This window comes from Schistocerca serialis, chromosome 4 (genome assembly GCF_023864345.2).
Source record: "Schistocerca serialis cubense isolate TAMUIC-IGC-003099 chromosome 4, iqSchSeri2.2, whole genome shotgun sequence".
Lineage (NCBI taxonomy): Eukaryota > Metazoa > Arthropoda > Insecta > Orthoptera > Acrididae > Schistocerca > Schistocerca serialis.
The window spans coordinates 312,944,528-312,954,092 of NC_064641.1; the positions used below are offsets into that span (position 1 = coordinate 312,944,528).

Below are 9,565 nucleotides of genomic sequence, written 5' to 3' on the forward strand. Positions count from 1 at the left end.
CTTCTTTTAGTCCTATTACATAACTTTGTTCAACTCGGAGAGTTACTGATAACGGCGTCTTTATTGTCTTAAATCAATTTTTGACTAACATCAACTCACCACGCCTTATCTCAAACGCGGCTAACACTCACGAACGATACAGAACGTGAAACTTCCTGGCGGATTAAAACTGTGTGCCCGACCGAGACTCGAATTCGGGACCTTTGCCTTTCGCGGGCAAGTGCTCTACCAACTGAGCTACCGAAGCACGACTCACGGCCGGTACTCACAACTTTACTTCTGCCAGTACCTCGTCTCCTGCCTTCCAAACTTTACAGAAGCTCTCCTGCGTACACTCCGCTGCAGAGTGAAAATCTCATTCTGGAAACATCCCCCAGGCTGTGGCTAAGCCATGTCTCCGCAATATCCTTTCTTTCAGGAGTGCTAGTTCTGCAGGTACGCAGGAGAGCTTCTGTAAAGTTTGGAAGGCAGGAGACGAGGTACTGGCAGAAGTAAAGTTGTGAGTACCGGCCGTGAGTCGTGCTTCGGTAGCTCAGTTGGTAGAGCACTTGCCCGCGAAAGGCAAAGGTCCCGAGTTCGAGTCTCGGTCGGGCAAACAGTTTTAATCTGCCAGGAAGTTTCACATCAGCGCACACTCCGCTGCAGAGTGAAAATCTCATTCTGGATACAGAGCGTATTTAAAGCCAATCTAATTTGTATCCTCTTAGTGGCGCTAGTAGCGTCACTCTTATTGCACCGGCGTGAGATCTGAGCGTATGTGTTTCAGACGTACAAACACACCTATGAACTTTCGTTTATGTCGCACAACTCTATCTTGCTGTTGCTAATTTCTTCCGTCAGTATATAATGAAGGAATTAAACGAAATGACTGCATATGATACACAAAAGTGAAAAGACTAATCTTACCAATGTAAATCCTGTGATGCGAAAAAGACCAAAGTGAAGTCCAGATGAAGCTACATGTCATGATTTGACCCAATTGGTTAGGTGCGTGGGATGCTGCTTGGAAGTCAACTGCTCAGCAGTAACCGTTAGCTACCGCCGCAGTTGGTCATTTCTCGTCTGGAATTGTGTGCTGACAGAAAATAAACTTGAGAAAGTGACCACTAAGTCCATTAACAATTTGTCTGGTGGTGTGTAGAGTGTGAAAGAAAGGTAGTGGGAAACGGCCAACAGTTGGAAGCAAAGATTAATAACAAAGTTTTGCAGCCAGAACAGCAGATTATAGTTTTACCGGCAGATGGAAATGCTTCAGCAGCAAAACAGGCTCAGACTGTAATGGGTGTTCCATGGGTTAATTCAGAAACGGCAAAGTGTTTCTGAGATGATGGGAAATAGCACTCAGATTTTTTTTCTACTGCATGCGAAAATGATTTTAGGAGAGGAATGTAGGAAGACATCTTGAGGATAGTGCACAATCGTAGGCTAATTTGCTAAATGCTTCATTTACTACCTATGAAGAGTTTGCTGGAGCGAAGCGAAGCAAACGCGACTTCAGAATGAGTTCCTGAACGGACCAAGTTTCAAACACAGAAGTGGGTCGGTGCTGTATGTTTGCGTGCGCTAACTAGCTAAGTTGTCTCGTATAAATCGTCCGCTGGCAGTGTTGACGGAAATTACGACTCTCAAGAAACGGCTTCCAGAATTTTTTAAATGGGATTTTGTCCACAGTCCGATAAATTACATTGACGAGTTTTTAAATATTATTGAGAAGCTTCAACAAGCGTTGAAATTCAAGACTCGTAGTAGGAATAGTAGACAAGATAATGGGTAACTCAACGGGAACGATAGTGATATCCGCAATAATTATAATAACCATAAGAGAATGGTGATTCGGCAGCAGCATTAAATTATGTTTTTAAACGCAAGAGTCCATTGCTGAACAAGAAGAGAGTGAATGAGTTTGAGCAAATCTAGAACCATAAAGAAGTGAGATTCAGCAGATACAACTGGAAGAAAAATGCTACAAGAGGCAACGGTGGCAGAGCTGCATCTTGTGAATGAAAACTGTGATGCGTATTAATATGAGTGTGTAAATAAGTGTAATTTGATGTGCAGTTTTAATAGAATTTTTGGATCTACTTATCTTTTATGTAATCGGTAATTCTGTAAATTTAAAATGTAAATGACAAAGTATGGAATCTCAGCTTAATGCACAAGGGCGTAAGCATTGGTCTCACAAATTTATGTGCGAGGAGATCGGCAGAATAAAAGTAATTTATTTGCTTAAAGAAGATTAGAATGAGTTGTACTGTACATAATATTTGAGGGCGAAATTTCAAGGGGTTATTTATATCTGTTACTTGTAGTATTTTCCTTGGATTTTTTGTAATATGTGTAACTTTCTTGAAATTATTGCTCACACAGAATTTGGTGCGTTGAGGTCGCTAAACCACATAATTTTAACACTTTACTTACCACCAGGCCTCAGAGGCCCATCCACGAAGTTTATTCTCTTCTCTGTTGGTAATTACGTATTTTATTCTAATGAAATCTTATGACCTTTACTACTTTGTCAAGTTAGTCATAATGATGGGAAAAATATAAAAATTTACTTACGGGTTTGTGTTAAAGTGTTGGTGCACGTTTCCTTCCGTAGGGGACTCGCAGGCCCCTGCAGTGTGAAGTAAGTTTGCAACTAGCAGATGTCTGTCTGCGTAGCGTCTGTTACATCATTTGGCGTTGTAAGCTCTCGCTGTTATTCTTTCGGTGTTCAACAGTCCTCCATGTGATATGCACAAGCTTATTTTCGTGCAACATTTTATAACAGTTGTCTGTTTTACAAACTGAAAATGTCAGAGGGAAGAAGACTATCAGTTGAGGAGCTAAGGGAATTGTGGGAGCAATCTTACGATTCTGAAAAATTACATAGTGAATTTATGTTTTCAGTGGTGATCATAGACGGCCGGAGTGACCGAGCGGTTCTAGGCGCTACAGTCTGGAACCTCGCCACCGCTACGGTCGCAGGTTCGAATCCCGCCTCGGGCATGGATGTGTGTGGTGTCCTTAGGTTAGTTAGGTTTAAGTAGTACTAAGTTCTAGGGGACTGATGACCTCAGAAGTTAAGTCCCATAGTGCTCAGAGCCATTTCAACCACTTGATGATAATAATGAGGCAGATGACACTGAAAACTCAGAAGTCAACGAAGATAATAATCATGAAGAATCCATTTGCGAAGACGGAGAAAAACAATTTAGTGCAAATTGTGGTGACATATTGTTTTCTCGTAATGGGAACGAAATGTGGGCGACAGCTTCTAAAACTGGAATTTCTGGTAGGCTGAGCGAAAATGATATTTTGAAAGAAGACCAGGGACCTATACGTTATTCGATTAGGAACTGTGATGATGAAGAATGTTGTTTCATGTGACCCCTCATTGGAAAAGTGTTTTTGTGGACCAATAAGGAAGGTCGAATCGTTTACGAGGACTGGGTGTATATAGACATACATGAAATGAAAAAAGATGCTTGGAGCTTATAAGTGAAGAAATTAAGATATCACTCAGGTTTGGAACGTTGAAAAACTCCGACCACTGTTCAACGAAATTATTTCTCGCAACCGCTTACACGCTGTTCTGAGAGTTTTGGACTTTGACATTGTAGCAGCCGGACGTGAACATAAGACTAGTCACAAAAAAGAGAAATTTTTGAGATGTGGCTAACTATCCTTAGAGATGCCTGCAATTCTGTATGTTGCATGATCGTGGGTGAACAGTTGGTCATGTTTCGAGTTCGCTGTCCAGTTCGAAAATACATCCCATCAGAGCCTGGTACAACGTTCTGGGCACTTCTTTCTCTCTCACGTCAAGCTCTAAAGCAATAATGACCATACATACCTCTTCTATACAATCCAGCTGGGTTTCATTCTGTCCCTGAACGTGAAGGAAGTACTTTTTTTTGTTTTGTGTCATCAGTTTTCTGGCCGGTTTGAGGCGCCCTGCCAAGCATTTCTCTCCTGTGCCAATCTCTTCATCTTAGACTAGCGCTTCCAACTTAGCAGAGGTGGGTAGCCGCGTTGTCTTTGGCACCTTGCCACGGTTCGTGTGGCTCCCATCGTCGGAGGTTCGAGTCCTTCCTCGGGCATGAGTGTCTGTATTGTCCAATAGAATTCCATAACTTCATCTACTTCGTGACCATCAAACTTGATGTTATGTTTCTCACTGTTCTCATTTGTGCTACTTCTCATTACTTTATTCTTTCTTCCACTTTCCCTCTATTCATATTCTGTACTCATTAGATTGTTTATTCCATTCAGCAAATCATGTAATTCTTCTTCAGTTTCATTTCATAACAATGTCATCAGCGAATCATATCACTGATATCTTTTCACCTTGAATTTTAATTCCATTCCCGAATATTTCTTTTATTTCCATCATCGGTACTTCGATGTACAGATTGAACAGTGGGGACGAAATACTACGTCTCTGTCTTACAGTCTTTTAGTCCGAGCACTTCGTTCATGGTGATCTACTCTTATTCTGTTCATTCTTGCATATACTGTATATTACACTATTTTTCTCAGAACTATGAATATCTTACACCAATTTCCATTGTGGAACGTTTTTTCTAGGTCGGCAAATCCGATGAATGTGTTTCGACTTTTCTTTAGTCTTGTTTTCATTATCAGCCGCAACGTCATAATTACCAGTCTGGTGCCTTTTAATTCCTAAAGCCAAACTGGTCGTCATCTAACAGCTGATCAATTTTCTTTTCCATTCTTGTGTATTTTTTCTTGACAGCAACATGGATGCGTGAGCTGTGAAGCTGACTATGCTGTTATCCTCGCACTTGTCGGCTCTTGCTATGTTTAGAAATGTGTGGATGATAATTTTCCGAAAGTCAAGTGTCGCCAGACACGTACATTCTACCCACCAACGTTAATAGTCGTTTTGTTGCCACTTCCCCAATGATTTTAGAGATTCTGAACGAGTGTTGTCTACCTGTGTGGCTTATTTGATCTTATGTCATCCAAAGCTTTCATAAATTCTGATTCTAATACTGGAACCCCTATTTCTTCTAAATTGTTCCCTATCTCTTCTTCTATCACATCAGACAAATCTTCCCCATGATAGAGGTCTTCGGAGCACTCTTTCCGCTCTCTCCTCTGCATTTAACAGTAGAATTCCCGTTGCACTCTTAATATTAGGTCCTTCCTTTAATTTCACCGTAGGTTATTTCAACTTTCCTATATGCTGAATCTGTCTTTCCACATCATTTCTTTTTCAATTGCTTCACATTTATCATGCAGAATTCTCTACACTTCCTATTCATTTCATTCCTCAGCGACTTGTATTTCTGTATTCCTGAATCTCCGTGTACATTTTTGTATTTCCTTCTTTCATCGATCAAGTGAAGTATTCCTTCTGTTACCCATGGTTTGTTCTCAGCTACCTTTCTTGTACCTGTGTTTTTCTTTCCAACTTCTGTGACTGCGTTTTAGAGATGTCCATTCCTCTTCAACAGTAATGCCTACTGAGTTATTTCGTCATTGCTGCATTTATTGCCTTAGAGATCTTCATGCATATCTCGTCATTCCTTAGTACGTTCGTATCTCACTTCTTTGTGTATTGATTCTTCCTGACTAATCTCTTAAACTTCAGCCTACTCTTCACCACTGCTACATTGTGAACTGAGTCTATATATGCTCTTGGGTGCGTCTTACAATCCAGTATCTGATTTCGGAATCTTTGTCTGATCCATGATGTGACGTAACTGATAGCTTCTCGTATCACATGGCTTTTCCCGAGTGTAGTTCCTCCTGTTGTGATTCTTGAACGGTGTATTCACCACTATCCATTAGTAAGTTTTTGATGCGAAGGGACATCTTATAAGTAACAATGCCCTTTCACAAATCTTGCCATGTCGCTTGAACCTAATCAGTATTTAACCGCCCTTCGGCCAGAGGATATAGTAGTTGAATGATGAGTCAATGTGTGGGGCCTGAATGAACGAACATAGCGTATCGCACTCTTCTATCTGTAAGACATTCGAGACTTCGAGTAAGCAGAAAATAGGACTGCGTAAGCTACAAAAGTTTTCAAGTACTATATGCTCCCTTTCGTGCTTCATAACAGCGGCATTATAGTCATCGCCTGATGGACAAGGTGGACCAGGTTGTTCAACCTCAATACCTTCCTCCTACCACCAGAAGGTATTAATATTCGGTAGTAAATCCAAGGCCTCATTGAACAGTGACGCTATGTTCCTTATTGATGGGTGGATGTTGTACGTCATGAAGCCTATTAAGTCAATGCTTCATCTGTCCCTGAATCCTATTAACTTGATTAGGTGGAGAACCCCAGAATAGTACTGCAGGTAAATGCTTCACTGGCGATATTACAAGTCAGGCCACCTCTACCAATGTGTGGCAACCTGTAACCTAGGAGGAAATGCTGAGCAGGCTGAGGTGAACACGGACGCGATTGTGACATGTAGGACAGGCTGAAAACCCTAGTCAAGAAACGAAGCACAATGACCTTATGGCGACAGGTAGATATCGTAAACAGAATAGACTAACATAAGATACCCCCGTTATAACACACTGATGCAACAGAAAAAAACGACTGAAAGAGGACGTTACGAAACTCTAAAGCCACGAGGAGAGTTGACCACACGAGAAAAGTAATATACATGAAGTAAGTGCTAGTCCCATTGCAGCAGAGCGGCCGAAAAAGCCAACCTCTGACATCGAAATAAGTGTCCAAGGAATAGAAAAGCAACTGGAATCACTCAATAGAGGAAAGTCCACTGGACCTGACGGGATACCAATTCGATTCTACACAGAGTACGCGAAAGAACTTGCCCCCCTTCTAACAGCCGTTTACCGCAAGTCTCTAGAGGAACGGAAGGTTCCAAATGATTGGAAAAGAGCACAGATAGTCCCAGTCTTCAAGAAGGGTCGTCGAGCAGATGCGCAAAACTATAGACCTATATCTCTTACGTCGATCTCTTGTAGAATTTTAGAACATGTTTTTGCTCGCGTATCATGTCATTTCTGGAAACCCAGAATCTACTATGTAGGAATCAACATGGATTCCGGAAACAGCGATCGTGTGAGACCCAATTCGCCTTATTTGTTCATGAGACCCAGAAAATATTAGATACCGGTTCCCAGGTAGATGCTATTTTTCTTGACTTCCGCAAGGCGTTCGATACAGTTCCGCACTGTCGCCTGATAAACAAAGTAAGAGCCTACGGAATATCAGACCAGCTGTGTGGCTGGATGGAAGAGTTTTTAGCAAACAGAGCACAGCATGTTGTTATCAATGGAGAGACGTCTACAGACGTTAAAGTAACCTCTGGCGTGCCACAGGGGAGTGTTATGGGACCATTGCTTTTCACAATATATATAAATGACTTAGTAGATAGTGTCGGAAGTTCCATGCGGCTTTTCGCGGATGATGCTGTAGTATACAGAGAAGTTGCAGCATTAGAAAATTGTAGCGAAATGCAGGAAGATCTGCAGCGGATAGGCACTTGGTGCAGGGAGTGGCAACTGACCCTTAACATAGACAAATGTAATGTATTGCGAATACATAGAAAGAAGGATCCTTTATTGTATGATTATATGATAGCGGAACAAACACTGGTAGCAGTTACTTCTGTAAAATATCTGGGAGTATGCGTGCGGAACGATTTGAAGTGGAATGATCATATAAAATTAATTGTTGGTAAGGCGGGTACCAGGTTGAGATTCATTGGGAGAGTGCTTAGAAAATGTAGTCCATCAACAAAGGAGGTGGCTTACAAAACACTCGTTCGACCTATACTTGAGTATTGCTCATCAGTGTGGGATCCGTACCAGATCGGTCTGACGGAGGAGATAGAGAAGATCCAAGAAGAGCGGCGCGTTTCGTCACAGGGTTATTTGGTAACCGTGATAGCGTTACGGAGATGTTTAACAAACTCAATTGGCAGACTCTGCAAGAGAGGCGCTCTGCATCGCTGTGTAGCTTGCTCGCCAGGTTTCGAGAGGGTGCGTTTCTGGATGAGGTATCGAATATATTGCTTCCCCCTACTTATACCTCCCGAGGAGATCACGAATGTAAAATTAGAGAGATTAGAGCGCGCACGGAGGCTTTCGGACAGTCGTTCTTCCCGCGAACCATACGCGACTGGAACAGGATGGGGAGGTAATGACGGTGGCGCGTAAAGTGCCCTTCGCCACACACCGTTGGGTGGCTTGCGGAGTATCAATGTAGATGTAGATGTAGATGTAGCAGGTGCGCAGTGGTACAGGCAAGGCTGTGTCAAGTCAACCCTCAACGCGCCTAAATTATAGCCGTCTGTAGTGGTGTAAGTCTCCTTGAAGAGACTTCCATTACTTTGCTGGCCTTTTGCAGGCTTGACCAGCTGACGCAAGAACCTTTACACCAGCCGCCATCGCGAGGGGCAGCCACTGTAGCTGCTCTCCTAACTGGAGCGATGCGTTTAACTATGCTCAACAACGAGTACTACACTTTGAGCTAGGGCGAGTCTCCTGAGCACACAGTGTCAAAGAGACTGCTTGAGAGATCAGTCTGCAGAGACTGCTGTCTGCCACCATTCTTCAAGGGCAAATCCAGATGCGGTAGCTTGGGGCCACCGACCGTGCGTGACACAAGGGCTGGCAAACGAGCCTTCCATGACGCAGCGGAACTGCCTGGCCAAGCGCACCCATTACTGCGGACTAGGTCCTCACAAAGGTGTGAAAATGTAAATTATCCTAAGGACAAACACACACACCCATACCCGAGGGAGGACTCGAACCTCACAAAGATGGCCCGACTGAGCTGCCGCTGCCTGGGGAAGACAATCCAATGTTTCTGATTAAGAAACGGTTCGCTTCGAATCATGTTTTCTTCACACTCTCGATTGTGAATAGATCATTTTCTTTGCAGCCAGCTCGGCACTATCTTGACAACCACAGGGATCCTAAACTGGACCCCCATAGTACGTTTCCCTAATCTCAGATACTAAATTTGCTTAATACTAGAAATAAAGACCTCTGCATCTATCCGTTGAAATATTTAATTTACGTACAGTAAAAATAAAACCACAATGAAATATAGCTGAAGGAACAGTAATTTTATTACAACAGTACTACAGAACTGAAAAAGAAGAGCGCCAGTTTCGAGTTTAAGAGAATGACATAAATTCAGCACAAGTCTCGCATTGTTCTTGGCTTTGCACTTTTATTTGCTTTAATTTCCTGAAACAGATTTATAAAATTTCTACTAAATCCACTCGCCTCAAGTGCCGAAGATGTGTCTGTTCGCCAGGGCTGTAGCGAAGAAAATATTTTTCTTTGCAGTTGCCCTCCACATTTAATACATGCGATGACCTCTTCAGCCTCCGAATCCGATTTCGTTCTTCATATTCTTCTCTTTTTTTACACTTATCATTCTCAATCAACTTTCTTGAAATAGAATTCATTTTGCCTTTATTTCCTCTAGGCCTGAACACAAAGAAATATTTCTAGACCTCCAAATTCCCTCTATTTGGTAAGCAATTAATTTTTTCTGCTAGACAGGAAATTGGAGTTCGTTGAATGACAGGCGATAGTATGGAGATGAAACGAGTCACAG

The 9,565-nt window shown here is 42.3% G+C and overlaps 1 non-coding gene across 1 annotated transcript; it reads left to right on the top strand.

Annotated features, from left to right (window-relative positions):
- Positions 1-520: 520 nt before the first annotated feature.
- Trnas-cga (transfer RNA serine (anticodon CGA)) lies at positions 521-595 on the top strand. The gene has a single exon. It is a non-coding gene; the product is annotated as a tRNA-Ser (tRNA).
- Positions 596-9,565: the final 8,970 nt, after the last annotated feature.